This window comes from Pseudochaenichthys georgianus, chromosome 13 (assembly GCF_902827115.2).
Source record: "Pseudochaenichthys georgianus chromosome 13, fPseGeo1.2, whole genome shotgun sequence".
In the NCBI taxonomy this organism is placed as follows: Eukaryota; Metazoa; Chordata; class Actinopteri; order Perciformes; family Channichthyidae; genus Pseudochaenichthys; species Pseudochaenichthys georgianus.
Window position 1 is genome coordinate 40,186,817 of NC_047515.1, and position 17,981 is coordinate 40,204,797.

Below are 17,981 nucleotides of genomic sequence, written 5' to 3' on the forward strand. Positions count from 1 at the left end.
TTTATACGTCTATCGGTATCAAAGGGGCCATATTCTGATCATTTGCAGGTTCATATCAGTATGTAGTGTCTCCACACGTCTCCAAGCTCTAAAAGCTCTTTATTCTTCTCATACTGCCTGTGCTGCAGCACCTCTTTTCACCCTCTGTCTGAAACCAGAGCCCAGTCTGCTCTGATTGGCTAGCTGGCCGGCTCTGTTGTGATCGGTCAACCCCTAAGAGATGTCCTGCCCCTTATGGTACGTCCACACGGCAGCGTCGCGTGCTTCAAAGGAGACGCTTCCCATTCACTTTGAATGGCGTGACGTCACACTTTGCCGACCTGCATTGTGGTTCCGTCGCGTCGCTTAGCCTCCGTCTCTTAGCCTCCGTCTCTTTGCCTCCGTCGCTTAGCCTCCGTCGCTTAGCCTCCGTCTCTTTGCCTCCGTCTCTTTGCCTCCGTCGCTTAGCCTCCGTCGCTTAGCCTCCGTCGCTTAGCCTCCGTCTCTTAGCCTCCGTCTCTTAGCCTCCGTCGCTTAGCCTCCGTCTCTTTGCCTCCGTCGCTTAGCCTCCGTCGCTTAGCCTCCGTCTCTTTGCCTCCGCCGCTTAGCCTCCGTCTCTTTGCCTCCGTCGCTTAGCCTCCGTCGCTTATCCTCCCTCGCTTAGCCTCCGTCTCTTAGCCTCCGTCTCTTAGCCTCCGTCGCTTAGCCTCCGTCGCTTATCCTCCCTCGCTTAGCCTCCGTCTCTTTGCCTCCGTCTCTTTGCCTCCGTCGCTTAGCCTCCGTCGCTTAGCCTCCGTCTCTTTGCCTCCGCCGCTTAGCCTCCGTCTCTTTGCCTCCGTCGCTTAGCCTCCGTCGCTTTGCCTCCGTCTCTTAGCCTCCGTCTCTTTGCCTCCGTCGCTTTGCCTCCGTCGCTTAGCCTCCGTCGCTTAGCCTCCGTCTCTTTGCCTCCGTCGCTTAGCCTCCGTCTTTTTGCCTCCGCCGCTTTGCCTCCGTCGCTTTGCCTCCGCCGCTTTGCCTCCGTCTTTTTGCCTCCGCCGCTTTGCCTCCGTCGCTTTGCCTCCGTCGCTTTGCCTCCGTCGCTTTGCCTCCGTCGCTTAGCCTCCGTCGCTTAGCCTCCGTCTCTTTGCCTCCGTCGCTTTGCCTCCGTCGCTTTGCCTCCGTCGCTTTGCCTCCGTCGCTTTGCCTCCGTCGCTTAGCCTCCGTCGCTTAGCCTCCGTCGCTTAGCCTCCGTCTCTTAGCCTCCGTCTCTTTGCCTCCGTCGCTTAGCCTCCGTCTCTTAGCCTCCGTCGCTTAGCCTCCGTCGCTTAGCCTCCGCCGCTTAGCCTCCGTCGCTTAGCCTCCGTCGCTTAGCCTCCGTCGCTTAGCCTCCGTCGCTTAGCCTCCGCCGCTTAGCCTCCGTCGCTTTGCCTCCGTCGCTTTGCCTCCGTCGCTTAGCCTCCGTCGCTTAGCCTCCGTCTCTTAGCCTCCGTCGCTTAGCCTCCGTCGCTTAGCCTCCGCCGCTTAGCCTCCGTCTCTTTGCCTCCGCCGCTTTGCCTCCGTCGCTTTGCCTCCGTCGCTTTGCCTCCGTCGCTTAGCCTCCGTCTCTTTGCCTCCGTCGCTTAGCCTCCGTCTTTTTGCCTCCGCCGCTTTGCCTCCGTCGCTTATCCTCCCTCGCTTAGCCTCCGTCGCTTTGCCTCCGTCGCTTTGCCTCCGTCGCTTATCCTCCCTCGCTTAGCCTCCGTCGCTTTGCCTCCGTCGCTTTGCCTCCGTCGCTTTGCCTCCGTCGCTTTGCCTCCGTCGCTTTGCCTCCGTCGCTCGCTTCGAAAGTTGAGAAAAGTTCAACTTTTCAAGCGTTGACGGAAGCGCCAGCCAAACAAATCATATGCCAGTAAAAGCGCTAGCCAATCAAACGACGCGCTTGTGTGTCCGGGAAAGGAAGACACGCCCACCGGCAATCTTCAACGCGACGCTGCCGTGTGGACGTACCGTTAGCCTATCACGTAGAATGTGTCGCAGCGCTTGCCAATAGAAGCACGAGTGTTACATCGTGATGTCATCATGTTATGAAGTAAACAAGAGCTACTCCCTCTGTAAGAACTTTGGGATTTTAGGCTTCACAGACCATTTACATGCACAAAAACCGATATAACACTACAGGAAATGGAACATCCCATGAATGGGGCACAATGGGTCTCTTTCAGCCAACAAACAAACACAGGTTACTTTTGCTTCATAACACACTGAAATATTTATCATATACAACGAATGGTCAAAACATTCTTAACTCAAAATATTAAAACTACTGGAAGTATATAATCAGTTTTTTAAGGCACCCCAGATTCAAAGTCAGTACAAAGAACACTTTTAATTAATATACATCATATTTTCTCGTTTATTATGTATACCCTGTAACCAAATCATTTCTAAAATGCAAAAACACGAAGAAATAAATACATTAAAAATGGTAAATTGCCTATAGAGTTTTTTAGTGGCCGAAAAGCTTCTGGATTTTAGGTCAGTCTCCGTTTTGCTCGGAGTAAAACAGATTCAGGAGTTGCACCAGACCTATTTTAAGCCTGATCTGTTAGACTCTTCACCCCCGGGGTAAAACCCACAGCTGTGCTTCCTTATACAGTCAACTGAGCTTCTCAAATCACATCCACGTGCAGAAGTTAGCAAATCACTTTATATAGGAGTGTATTTTAGATGATAGAGATAATACTGCATTCATGCAACATGAGTAATTGCTAGCATTGTCTTCGCACAAATGGCGCTGTTTTAGTGATTGTATAATAGAAAGCTTTATTGTTTAAGAATTAATCCTCTTTAACATTGTTGAAGTCACAGTAGAAAAGATGAGAACCAGGGAACCATCCTTTTTTAGTGGTGGAGACCAAAGCAGAGCTAAAAGGAGAGTTCATTGTCAGGACCTCGACACAAACTGATGAACCCTGTGAGGGCTACGAGCCTCACAAACGAACACACATCGCAAAGGTTATGATTTTGTTTACATTACACAGACACATTGATTAAAATATTATTTGTGTTGTGTGTGTAATCCTATTGTCAGTGTCTTACAGCTCACCTTGCTCCTGGCAAAAGGCTGAGCTGATGGAAAACACCTGCCTTTATAGACGTGTCAGCTAATTGGACTACACCATTCCTCTCAAACCCTGAGGGGTGTTTGAAGAGGCCACTCCATTTAAGCCACCCCTTTTTAGAGCCTCTTCCCCCTGCATGCAATAATGGACTGACCAGTAGTGCTATACATTCCTGCAGTGTGGAGATGAGGGGGGGGTATGTGAGGGGGGGTATGTGAGTTGGGGTATGTGAGTTGCTCTTGGACAGAAGAGCACACAGGATGTCACCCATTTGTGTGACGTTCTACTTATGCGTGTACATGCTAGATTGGGTCTGTTGATATCTACACCTTTTTGTTTAAACCTAATTGATTTTATTACCCATCTTAAAACTGTACATATATTGGGTCAATAAAATCCGTATTTTTGCACCTCAACCTGCACTCCTGGTTTTTCTGTACCCTGGTCCTTCACAAACCCAAATGCACGACCCAACAGAGTAGGTGGTGGAAATAACAAAAGGCGCTCACAAGGAGGAAAAAACTAGCGTAACAAAAAGAGGACTTAATAACAACTTAAGCCTACAACAAATAAACAAACATAACAAAACCTGACATGAGTGAAAAGCGATTCTTTCTGAGCTGAGGCTTGGCACGACCATTCGAGGAAACAAACAAGACGAAGGGGAGAGACAGGACTATTTAAACATGAGGTGAGTGGGAACAGGTGGAAACAATCAGGGGCGGGGCCAGTGTTGCCAACTCCATCGTAAGGAAAGTAGCTATTGGCTGTCGTCTGAAGTCCCTAAATGACGTTCCACCCCCTTCAAGGATCAACAACTTGAAACCTCCAGAGTAAATCCAGACGACAGTAGATCAGAAATGCCTCTATTATAAAAAGTAGGTATAGTTTTAAGTAGAAATGTCCCTTACAATAAAGGCAGTATAGTATGCCCGTGTGTCATCTCCAATAAATGTCTTCAACCATCCTTTAAACTCCGGGTTTGATTCCCACTCCTTTCTGTACTTTTGTGAATACAGTTTAGACTGTGACATGATGACTTACGTGGATGTTTAGCTTGTCACAGAGAGGCACACACACAGTGGACGAGGTGATTAAGTGACTGAAGCTGTCTCCTCTCTGCTCGCTGAGCTGCTGCGGGAGGCAACTGAGTCTGCGCGCCTGTGAGTACTACGGGAGGGCTGAGGGGCTCACGGCAGCTCGTTAACTGCAGAACAATACGTGAGTCTCCAAACACCAGAAAAGTCCCTAATAACACCATTACAAGTCGTTAGATCAGTCGTTAGTCGCTTTTGACAACAATAAGTAGCCGGAGGGTTTGGAAAGCCGCCAAATTTAACGACAAAGTCGCCAAGTTGGCAACACTGGGCGGGGCAGACGCTGATGAAGGCGGGGAAAACACACAGGGGGAGGAAGAAACAGGGTCTGAAATGAAAGACAAGAGGTAAGTACAAAATAAAACAGGAAATGAAAAAATACATAAACATAACTGTCACTACCCGATCCGTCCCCCTGCCCGATCGGTACTGCGCATGTGCGAGATGGTCCGCCATATTGGACAACTCCGGACGGCAACCCAAGATGGACACTTGACACAGTGGCTTTTAGAAAAGCTCAAAAAGAAAACTAGAGAGAGATGAGTTATTGTTAATACAACGTGACTTCACTATTATTTAACAACTCTTTTTATTGGGTTATTTTATTTGGGGTTAAGTACATTGTCAGAATAAGTGAGAAATAGATTTAACTTCTGTTAGACAGCTATCATACTGAATACATATTTACTGTGAATGTATGCAAAAACGTATGGCTTGGCTGTCTAACAGAAGTTAAATTCATTTCTCACTTATTCTGACAATGTACTTAACCCTAAATAAAAGAACCCAATAAAAAGAGTTGTTAAATAATAGTGAAGTCACGTTGTATTAACAATAACTCATCTCTCTCGGATTTTCTTTTTGAGCTTTGCTAAAAGCCACTGTGTCAAGTGTCCATCTTGGTTTGCCGTCCGGACTTCCGGACCATCTCGCACATGCGCAGTACCGATCGGGCAGGGGGACGGATCGGGTAGTGACAATAACACACATTTGACGAGACACAACATTAATATTATCACGTGTCCAAAAACGCAACTAAAGATTAAGGCTAATGTTGCTCGGGTCTGTTTCAATTGTAAAAAGCCACTTGTTTACGCCATTTTTTAACGTGAAATTAAATCTGTGTCAGTTGATTCACTCATTAATCAAGCAGCAAACATTATATGGCTTATTTTTACTTAGCTAAATTGGTTGTACAAGTGTCAATTTTCTATGTTTTTTTTTTTATATCTTTGCTGTGTCTCAGCAATGGTGTCATTGCATCTACGTTGCTACAGGTCATTTCTATCTTTAAACTGAGTGCGAGACAGCTTTCAAAAACCCTCAGAGGGTGACGTGAACCAGATGCTTGCAGCTACAGCCTGTAAAATGTGACATGAAGGTATCCTAGTAAGGTTGAGCAATGTACGTCATGATATTGACTTCAATTCAACAACAAATTGCCACATTTCTAGGTGGGGTAAAGTGTAAAACAATATGGAAGAATTATCCGTCAACATTTTCGAATCTGTTGCTTTGGAGCTATTTCTCAATCGACTCTTCACTGTGTCATCACTGCATGAAAACACGGCTGCAGCTAATGCACATAATGACTTAAATACGTTAATTTAGGTAAGTTAATGACCGACGAGTCAGTGAGTGTCAGTACTTACTATAATTGGCAGTCAAACTCCCCCTTTATGCGTGTCTGTGAGCGGCAGCTGTTCACGCTGCGCTGATAGGCCTACTGTGAAAAGGCTCCGAGAGCGCGGAGCAGCAGAAGTCATGTCAGTGTTATTTATAAAGCCCAAAATCACAACTTTGTCTCAGAGGGGTTTTTATCAGCGTCACTTCCAGTCAGTGAGAAAAGATCTCGATGTGGGAGTGTTTGAAGGGAGCTGATGCTGAGAGAGATGGGTGGTAGTGATGAGAAAACATCCAAGCAGTCTGTTTCAGCATTTCGACAGCTCCAGATGGTGACGGCCAGAGTAAAGAAATGGAAATGAGAGAAAATTACACTTTTATAGACCCACTTTTAATTTGGGTTCTTCCTTGACCCAAGCCGGATCGTTGCACCAAGTTTCAGTCGTTTTCCTGTTATCTTTCTAACAAACAGACCGTCAAAGAATCTAGAGACGTCGGTGAGGTTTAATTTCCTCTAATGACGGACATGTTGCTATTAGAATATGCAATATATCTCAAAATCAAAATGGATTTTTTTATGTTTTATGTGTTCAAAATAATTTGAGGTTTACTGCCGGTTCAAATTATGTAACACAGGCACACAATATTATTCTGTACTTCTGTAAGAATGAATTTGACATTACAACAATAAAAGGATTTTTTTAGAGACCTGTAGAAGGATTATCTTCAAAGGAATCCACAGACTCATGTCGGGCAGACAGCGAAATCCAATCAGCATTTTAGACAGGGTTCATCAGACCTCCTGCTGTGTGTGTGTGTGTGTGTGTGTGTGTGTGTGTGTGTGTGTGTGTGTGTGTGTGTGTGTGTGTGTGTGTGTGTGTGTGTGTGTGTGTGTGTGTGTGTGTGTGTGTGTGTGTGTGTGTGTGTGTGTGTGTGTGTGAGACAGGAGTTCGTCATCTCAGTAATCAGCTTATCACCTGTGAGGGCGCAGGGAGAGGGAAGAACAGGGGGAGAATAAAAGATTGGTAGATGACGTAATAGAGTAACAGTCAGTCAAATTCAATATCATCCAAATCAAAGGCTTTATTGTAAAATAAGATGCAATCCTTTAAAAGCATTGATATGAAGTGCATCCGGAAAGTATTCATAAATTCAAAAAGTTTTAAAATATCTTTTGTAAATTAATTAAAAATAAAACACTCAAATATCACATGTACATAAGTATTGACACCCTTTACTCTATACGTTGTTGAAGCACCTTTGGCAGCAATTACAGCCTCAAGTCTTCTTTAGTATGATGCTACACGCTTGGCACCTTTCTTTGGGCAGTTTCTCCCATTCTTCTTTGCAGATCGTCTCAAGCTCCATCAGGTTGGATGGGGAGCGTCGGTGCAAAGCCATTTTCAGGTCTCTCCAGAGATATTCAATCGGGGTCAAGTCTGGGCTCTGGCTGGGCCACTCAAGGCCCCTTTCACACCAACGCAGTTCCAGGGCCGGTTCAGAATTACGGCCCGTCCACACTACAGCTTCGACAGCTTTAAAAACGGTTTCCAACGCGTCATCCCATTCACTTTGAATGGTATGACGTCACTTTTCGCCGAATTGCATTGTGGGAAGCAGAGCGAAGCTTTCCTGGCGTTTCAGTCTGCAAAAGTTGAGCAATGTTCAACTTTTGAAGCTTCTGAAGCTTTCGGTGGAAGCGTCAGCCAATCGAATCATATGCCAGTACAAGCTCTAGCCAATCAAACCGCTGCTTGTGTGTCAGGAGCGGGAGATTCATGTGATTGGTTGTTGGTCGAGTTTCAGACACGCCCAACTCCAAGCTTTTCTTGAAGCTGTAGTGTGGACGGGCCGTTAGAGCCTGAAAATCACCGTTTTTTCCTGTTCACACCGCAGCGGAGCGAAAACCGGTGCTTACCAAGCACCAAAAATGTGTCGGTCTAGAAGCAAGAACCGCATACGTCACGCTTACGTTGGAGGCGAGATTAATCTGAGCTAACAGTTTATGGCCAGTACGGCAAATGAAAGTTGTAACAAGCAGTAGCGCTGACCAAAGTGACTAGAACACAACCACACACTTATTAAAAAAACACACTTTATAAAGCCAGGCAACACTAACCAGGCTTTGTGTGATTCTGTTTATTGGTACCTTACTTTGACCATCCCTTCGCTGTTATTGATCATTGTGGAGAGAGGCAGACGTTTTGTTTTGTATTATAGCAGCTATCGGATGGAATCAATACATGGGCTGCACAGGTTGTCGTGTCCGACTATCACAAGTAGAATCATAATGATAAATACGCCGGTAAAATGTGCCTGTAGAAAACGGCTTATGCCACAATAGGATAGCAACAAGTAGTCAAGATAGTCAGTTTAGCTTCGGTTGCTATGCCAACATCATCCATTTTATACCAGAGCAACTTTCATAACACACTCTCTTTCTCTCATGCTTGCCCATTTGATGTTAGAATTCCCCAGAGACTCCCCCCCCTCCTCCTCCTCCCCCTCCAGAGCCACTCCTCTCCCCTCTAATCCCTCCCTCCTATCCCCTCTTCTTTTCTCCAATCGCTCCGTGTCACAACAGTGGGCAGCACTGCAGCGGTCGGTAAATGCCGCTGAAACACATTAATAAACAATGAACGACGGCACTCTGGAGAAAAGTATAAGGGTTGAGAAGTAGTTATTTAATGTAATCTGGCTTCGTCTGCAACACGATCATCGACCCGACGCCGTTGGGGAGAAAATCAGCGAGGTAAACGGTGACGTCATGACGCAGCCACGGCAGCACCAGTCGGGCTCTGGGCGGTGTGAACAAAACGGGGGCTGAAAAGAAAAACCGGTTCCAAACCAGAAAAGCTCAAGCACGGAGCTAGAACGGCGCGTTGGTGTGAAAGGGGCATCATAGACTCATCCTGAAGCCACTCCTTTGTTATCGTGGCTGTGTGCTTAGGGTCGTCGTTGTCCTGTTGAAAGATGAACCTTGGCCCCAGTCTGAGGTCCAGAGCGCTCTGGAGCAGGTTTTCATCAAGGATCTCTCTGTACATTACTGCATTCATCTTTCCCTTGATCCTGACTAGTCTCCCAGTTCCTGAAAAACACCCCCAGCATGAAGCTGCCACCACCATGCTCCACTGTAGGGATGGTGTTGGCCAGGTGATGAGTGGTGCCTGGGTTCCTCCAGATATGATGCTTGGCATTCAGGCCAAAGAGATCCATTTGGGTTTCATCAAACCAGACAATTTGGTTTCTCATGGTCTGAGAGTCCTCTAGGTGCTCCACGGGGGCTTTCATGTGCCTTTGGCTTCCTTCTGGCCACTCTACCAAAAAGGCCTGATTGGTGGAGTGCTGCACAGATGGTTGTCCTTCTGGATGGTTCTCCCATCTCCACAGAGGAACACTGGATCTTGGTCACCTCTCTGACTGAGGTCCTTCTCCCCCGATGTTCAGTTTGGTTTGGGCAGCAAGCTTTAGGAAGAGACCAGGTGGTTTCAAACATCTTCCATTTGCAAATGATGGAGACCACTGTGCTCGACCTTCAATAATGCAGACATTTTTCTGTACCCTTCCCCAGATCTGTGCTTTGATACAATCCTGTCTCTGAGGTCCACAGTCAATTCCTTGGACCTCATGACTTGGTTTGCGCTCTGATATATAGACCTCATATAGACAGGTGTGTTCTTTTCCAAGTCATGTCCAATCAATTTAATTTACCACAGGTGGACTCCAGTCAAGTTACAGAAACATTTCAAGGATGATCCCTGGAAACGGGATGCACTTTTCAGTGTCCAAGCAAAGGGTGTGAATACTTATGTGCATGTGATATTTCATTTAATTATTTGTAACACGTTTGCAAACAATTCTTTTAAAACGTTTTCGCTTTGTCCTTATTGGGTATTGTGTGTGGAATATTGAGAGCAAAAATGAATTTAATCCATTTAGAAAAAAGGCTGTAACATAACAAACTGTGAAAAAAGTTAAGGGGTATGAATACTTTCCGGATGCACTAGACTTCATATCAATGCTTTTAAAGGATTTCAATAGACTTAAAATAAATCAGTTAATACCCCACTGGTTAATTTATGAAGGGTTTTTTGTCTTAAAATGACTGAATGAGACGGCTGAACATCATCACACCGAACATTAGCCACCTTTAGCTTAGCGGTGGTGACGTGAAGTCATGTGACTGTGATGTAGTTCCTTTATAGAGAGGCGAAGTCCCGCCCATCTACTTCCGCCCCATGGGACCTTATTTTTCGGAAAAAGTATGTATTGAAGTCAATGGAGAGAGAAAACGTATCTTTCGATCCCGTTTGAATTGTTCCACGAATTACACATATGTTTGTCAATCTTAAAACATAATTTCCATGTCAAGAAAGTTACAGTTTGTCGTAAAACTATAAGACGATGAAAAATACGCAGCGAGAAAGACTACAAATCCCAGAGTCCCGGTCCCGCATGCTGGCTCTTAGGAACCGACTAACTCCCCTTGTGTGTGTGTACAGCTCTCAACGCGCCCAGACTTGGAGTGATTTTCTCCTCTTTTAATACTTTCCGCCTCGTTCTGAAAGAAAGAAGTGAAATGTTTCAACGTGACGGCCGTCTGTGTGTGTGGTGCGAGACGGGAGATGTAGTTCATTGAGCGGTTTCACACAAAAAAAGCTTCACAGTTTTACGACACATTTAAAAAAAATTGACTCGCAAAATTATCTTTTAAATTGACAAACATCATGTGTGGAATTCGTGGCACAATTCAAACGGGATCAGTAGATAATCTTTCTCTCTCCATTGACTTCAATACATACTTTTTCCGAAAAGGTCCCATGGAGGTCCCCCGGAAAGGGAGGGACTTCGCCTCTCTATAGCATTAGCATAACATTATTTTTTTACCTCTGGCAATTGCATTTACACATTGAAAATTGAAAGTGGTTAAAAGGTGGAGATTATCCTGCTGAACTAAACATGTGTATCATAAACCTGGGTTTGCCACTGAGCTTATTTTCTGGAAAAATCCCATTGCTTTTGTTGATGGAGCCCTTGAGATGCTAACTTCTGGGGCGGCCTAAAGGAATATGTCATCCCTGCGCCTCTCTATAGTCTCTGAGTAACTGATAAATGCAATAAATGTCGAAAACGTCCCCAGTCGCCCGTATTTATCTAAAACATCTACTGTGAAATGGGAGAAGTCGTGCCCGTGGAAACTGCAGCGGTGTACAGTAAACGCACCGCTATCAACGAAAGGCATTTATCAGATAGATTAGATGGCGGGAAACACACTTCAGGCGAGAGGTTATTTAATCAATAGCAGCACATATTGCCTGGTTGACACGCAGCCCTGAGTCCATTATCAGCTTAATGAAGCTGCAGCGGAGTAAAAAGACAGCGTTGTGTGATTGATGACTCCACGAACGAGCGCCGGACGAGAACATGTTATCAGCTATTCATGATTTGCAGCTCGATCTTGGAGTCATCCCGAATCTTCCGTCTCCTTTTTCTCCAATGCTCTCTCTTTTTTCTTTCATTCTGACACGTGTGTGCACTGTATGTGAGCTTATTACGCACCACAGGCTCCATTTAATATTCTGCTGACAAAGACGGAGCGAGAGGGGAAGATTAGAGGAGGAACGTGAACGGAAATGATAACGCATGAGCTGAATTTATACATTAAAAAGCCTCACTTGCATGTTACACGAGGAGGTTTTCGAGTGCATAAATGGGGAAGGATGGGTGTGAAGCGCAAGGAGAACAAAGGGGGAGAAGAAGTTAAGAGCTTAATTAGAACATTGTGAAAGGATATAAAGTGACTGAAATGTATTATATATTAAGCTTAATTGAGCTACTTTCAGCCTAATGTAAAACACATTAATCTCTGATGAGCAAAACATGGTGCCACATAGTACGGTGGACGGTTACATTGGTCCCAAACATTTCCATTAGGAGAGATGCGCTGCATTTTTAAAGATTATGCAAATATAAAAACACAAGTGTGTCAAAACACATCAAATTAAGAAACATCTTCACCAACTTGACAACACTTGAGCAGAGTTTACATAAGCGCTGCATAGACGAAAAAGCTGCTAATAAAAAACGTTGCAAGAAACAGAAAACACAACGGAAACGGGGAAACTAAAAAGTGACGCACACAGTTGGGACCTGAGTGCTTGTTGACATTCGGGGATTATAAAGTTGGCCAACTGTCACTGGAAACTTACCTAAAATATAAGTTTATTGGCTTGTTTTAATAATGCGATAGCTTGAGACCTTTCGCTATTATTCCAGATCTGCTGTAAGCTAACGTAGCTAACGTAGCTAACGTAGCTAACGTAGCTAACGTAACTAACCTAGCTAACGTAGCTAATATAACTAACCTAGCTAACGTAGCGAACATAACTAACCTAGCTAACGTAGCTAACATAACTAACGTAGCTAACATAACTAACCTAGCTAACGTAGCGAACATAACTAACCTAGCTAACGTAGCGAACATAACTAACCTAGCTAACGTAGCGAACATAACTAACCTAGCTAACGTAGCTAAAGTAGTCATTTCAAATATACTGACAAAACACTTACTGTAGCGGCCAAAATCATATAGAAATAAAACAGATAATTAACTTAAAATAATACAGCCGCTGAGTCACTAGTTAGCAGATCTTACGCAGGGCAATGATCCAGGTCCAGACAAGATTCTCCATTTGTGCAGTTTATTCCGATAACAAAGTACAATGAACAGGTTTCCTATATCCATTTTCCTTAAGCCTTTCCTATGGCTTTCCTTTTGCTGGCTTGAAACACCCTGGTAAAAAACCGTTCGCCTACTAGTGCTCTGGCTCCCACCTGTCTCAAATATACAATTACACCAGGTGCTCTAGTGCCCAAAACATGCCTTCAAAATAAAAGCATAGAAACTACTTTAATTAGACTAACTATGAATACATTCACAATAAACACTATAAAACAGCAACACAAATAAATGTTAAACTACTAAATAATATAAAGAGATATATAGCTCCAACACTTACTTTTTACAGTTATGAACAGACTAACTCTGTAAGAAGGACGGTTTGCCAGTTTTACAATCCCCAAACGTCTCCAATTGTTCGGTCCCAGCTGTGTGCGTCACTTTTTAGTGTCCCCCGGTGTCCGTTGTGTTTTGAGATTCTTGCAGTGTTTTTTAATTTGCAGCGTTTTGTATTTGCAGAGTTTCGTTTATGCAGCTCTTTTAGTAAACACTGGGCCTATATTGTCAAGTTGGTGAACATGTTTCTTTATTTGCGTGTGTTTTGGCACATATTTGCATCGTTTTTGAAATTGCAGCGCGTTTCTCCAAATGGAAATGTTTTGACCCGTTTTACCGCGTTTGCACCCGTCGGCCACATAGCACTTTAACCTAAATATTTTAGAAATGAAAATACTTTTATTTACATCACTTTAATTACATTTAATTACAAATACAACCTACACAACAGAAACTAATGTTGTGAATGCAAAACAAGGGACACAACAGAGACGCCAAGTGGAGCAGACGTATTCGGGTTGGCTTCAGTTTCCAACCTGCATCTGGTGTATCATGCTCACGTAGCTGCTGTGCAGAAATAAAAGCATTTTACTTCCTCTGCATTATTAATCTGCTGCTATGTAGCTGACACTTTGCAAACTCTCTTCAAGCTATGGGGATACTCATTCAGTATGTACAGTCGCTGTCTTACAGAGAGAGGAGAGAGCAGGAGAAACATTTGGGAAGCTATTTTTACATCATGACTACAGGGTTAGGATTTATTTATAGCAATGGATTCATATTAATGAAGATTCATATTTATTTCTGGCGTCTCAGAGGAAAATCAAACCCTCACTGCTTTGTTTTTTCCGATTTTTCACAGACACACATATTGGAAACAGGAGGATGCATCTATTTATTCATGTGCAGATTTCCTGTCCGTACATCAATATGAAGATCTGAGTGAACAGCAGTGTTTGTTTCTCTACAGTCTATCAGCTGCCATGCTCCACCAGCTTACCCTATGTTTGGCTGATATGCTATATTTTAAGTGTCATCTCCCTCCAAGATAATAGTTTTGTGTACTGTGAAGCATTTGCTGGGGTCGACATGCTGTTCATCACTGTGGTAATTATTTCTGTCAATGGAAATTAGTACAGATGTGTGGAATAGAGAGATAACGAGACGACGATTATGCACACACACACACAGTATACAAAGGTGAATAATGAGTGAATGTATAAAAGATAAGAGGACACACGTCTCATTAATAGTCCACGCGTTGGTATGCAGACTTAATTACAGAAGATGTATGTGTAGGTGTGTGTGTAGTGCCAATTAGGCTATATTGTGAGTAACTTGAGCTTGAGCAGATGAGAAGTGGTTCACCCATGACAATACCTGTTAATCCCATTAAATGATATGTATTTAATATCAAGTAGGCGGCAGGAGCTCAGTCTGAAGGGACTTGGCTTGGGAACTGAAGGGTCGCTGGTTCAAGTCCCGATTAGACCAAAGATATGAAGTGTGGACCAGTAGCTGGAGAGATACCACTTCACCTATAGGCACCTTGAGCAAGGCACCAACTGCTCCCTGGCGCCTGACGACCTGGCCGCCGGTTTTCTCTGACACTTCTCGATAAAAATGCATGTTTTTCATCTGTATTCACCATAGACTGTATATATAAAGGTATTCACACATGATCTGTATAGGTCCGATGCATGTTTGTATTTGTAATGTGCGTGCATACAATGACAGAGTGGGCACTGAATTTTCCTTCACGGATCAATAAAGGGTGATCTTATCTTATCTAATCATATGGTGGCCGACTACAACGGTCCAAATCACTTCCATGAGGAGAAACGGGCTGCACTTTTTGAAAGTGCAGATATAAAAAACACAAATGTGTCAAAATACATGCAAATGAAGGAACAAGTCAACAAGCGCTCCGATCGAAGCTGTGTGCGACACTTTTTAGCGTCCCCGCTTCTGCTCAGTTTTTAGCTTCTTGCAGCGTTTTGTTTTTGCAGCGCATCTAGTAAACCCTTCCCATGTTTCATGAAGCTGGTGAATGTTTTCTAAATGCTGCGAATGTGTTGTGAAGTGGGTGAAGATGTTACCTCAAGGTGGGGTAGGTCATTTTGGAGAAACCAGCTCGAGATCGCTAGAATGTGAAAATACACAGCCGGAAAAAATCTGCCACTTCGTTACAGAGCCCCTCCTCCAACACACACGAACGCGCACATGACCAATGAGGGCTCGAGATAAGTTTGTGCCCCGATGGAAGGCTGACAGGCAGGTAGTCCATCCAGTTACTTTAGCCGGCTCAGATGATTGGTCGTGCTTTTTACAGCGCTACGGCTTCCACGGATGATGATTTTATGGATTTTTTTTGTCAAAGCACTTCAGATATTCATTGCTATCGGGATGTTAAGAGCATTCCATGGAATATAAGTGTATCTCGAGCCGGTTTCTCAAACTTACCTACCCCACCTTTAATTAGTTTTTTGGCACATTTGTGTTTTACTATGTGCGTTGTTTTTGAAACTGCAACGCGTTTCTTTAATGGAAATGATTTGGGCCGTTGGTGGCCACCGTATTTCTTATCACATTTGCCATTTTGTCAACCAAATCTAAACATCCAAGTCCATGTCAAGCATTGATTGAGTCCTTTGTTCAGTTGCGTGCTTAGTCCATTAAAGTGAGCAAATAAAGAACCAGGACGACCATTCACGAGAGGCCTCTGTGCCAAAACACTGTAGATCTACAGACTCCACTGACCTCATGGGAGCAGGTCAAAAATAAAACCACCCTGACAGCCACTAACGGTCTTTAAAGCTGCAGAGTGGTGTGTGTGTGTGTGTGTGTGTGTGTGTGTGTGTGTGTGTGTGTGTGTGTGTGTGTGTGTGTGTGTGTGTGTGTGTGTGTGTGTGTGTGTGTGTGTGTGTGTGTGTGTGTGTGTGTGTGTGTGTGTGTGTGTGTGTGTTCAATCACAGAGGGAAAAGATGTGGGCTCTGAGAGAAAGAACGAAGAACACAACCAGCGGCTAATGGCTCTCCCACGGGGCCATTACTTAAAACAACTCTCAGTAAAAACTAGGGAGCCGCTATTAGGAAACCTTGAGTCTTTAACAACACTGTTGAAGCAGCTCTGCCTCCTGTCGCGCACAATAAATCAAAGTGATGTGCGTGTGTCAAGAAGAGCAGACTAAAATGATCTTAAATATAAACGGATTTATATAATCATATAGGAGATGGATATAAGGGCGACAGAGTTGCATAATGACGAAGCAGAATATCACCCAGGGCAATAGAAAGCAATTATCTTCATAATCTAGTAATCTGTCGATAGTTTCTGGTTAATCATTTGGTTTCACACTGTCTTGGTTTAGATTATGTTATCTGGTGTTTGCAGGCTATCTGTATTGATGGTCTAATGTAAACCTCTATTTTAATATCAAAGGTGTACCACAGGGTTCTTTGCTGGGTCCATTATCATTTACAACCTTTCCACATGGTATTATTAATCCAACGCTTATATCTATTTGTATGCAGATTGTACAGTAATATGGGTCTTCTTGAACTGAACTGGACTTTCTTTCTTTCCCCGTATCCTCACATGTTTTCCATTTGAATTTGCCTGAGCTTCCCTCCGCACTAACACACCTGTTCCCTCCTCATCCGAGCCTGTATGATCACCGGCTTATCATTGGATCATCAGCCTGCATGTGTATTTCCTGTTTTACAGCCACAGTAATCCTGATGTTTATTCCTGCCAGCTGCTCGACATCGATGCTGCCTTTAAAGCCAGTTCATACTCATGCATGTTCACCTTTCTTTAGGTTTTTGTGCATGGAAATGGTCTGCAAAGGCTACAATTTTAAGAGTTTCTCTTCCACACACTGCCGGAAACGCCTCCATTGGACTCTTTGTTTACATCCGTAACATAATGACATCACTGTGTAACACTCGACTTCTATTGGCTATAGCGCTCCTCTAACACATTGTTCGTGATAGGCTAAAGGGCGGGACCTCTCTAACTGGTTGACCAATCACAACAGAGCCGGCCAGCTAGTCAATCAGAGCAGACTGGGCTCTGGTTTCAGACAGAGGGTGGAAAGAGGTGCTGCAGCACAGGCAGTATGAGAGAAATAAAGAGCTTTTTGAACATTAAAGCATGGAGACATGTAGAGACACTACATACTGATATACACCTGAACATCAGCAGGAGAGGACTCTTTAAAGTAGAGACACTACATACTGATATACACCTGAACCTCAGCAGGAGAGGACTCTTTAAAGTAGAGACACTACATACTGATATACACCTGAACATCAGCAGGAGAGGACTCTTTAAAGTAGAGACACTACATACTGATATACACCTGAACATCAGCAGGAGAGGACTCTTTAAAGTAGAGACACTACATACTGATATACACCTGAACATCAGCAGGAGAGGACTCTTTAAAGTATAGACACTACATACTGATATACACCTGAACATCAGCAGGAGAGGACTCTTTAAAGTAGAGACACTACATGCTGATATACACCTGAACATCAGCAGGAGAGGACTCTTTAAAGTAGAGACACTACATAACATACTGATATACACCTGAACATCAGCAGGAGAGGACTCTTTAAAGTAGAGACACTACATACTGATATACACCTGAACATCAGCAGGAGAGGACTCTTTAAAGTAGAGACGCTACACACTGATATACACCTGAACATCAGCAGGAGAGGACTCTTTAAAGTAGAGACACTACACACTGATATACACCTGAACATCAGCAGGAGAGGACTCTTTAAAGTAGAGACACTACATACTGATATACACCTGAACATCAGCAGGAGAGGACTCTTTAAAGTAGAGACACTACATACTGATATACACCTGAACATCAGCAGGAGAGGACTCTTTAAAGTAGAGACACTACATACTGATATACACCTGAACATCAGCAGGAGAGGACTCTTTAAAGTAGAGACACTACATACTGATATACACCTGAACATCAGCAGGAGAGGACTCTTTAAAGTAGAGACACTACATACTGATATACACCTGAACATCAGCAGGAGAGGACTCTTTAAAGTAGAGACACTACATACTGATATACACCTGAACATCAGCAGGAGAGGACTCTTTAAAGTAGAGACACTACATACTGATATGAACCTGAACAGTCTTGGCAGATGA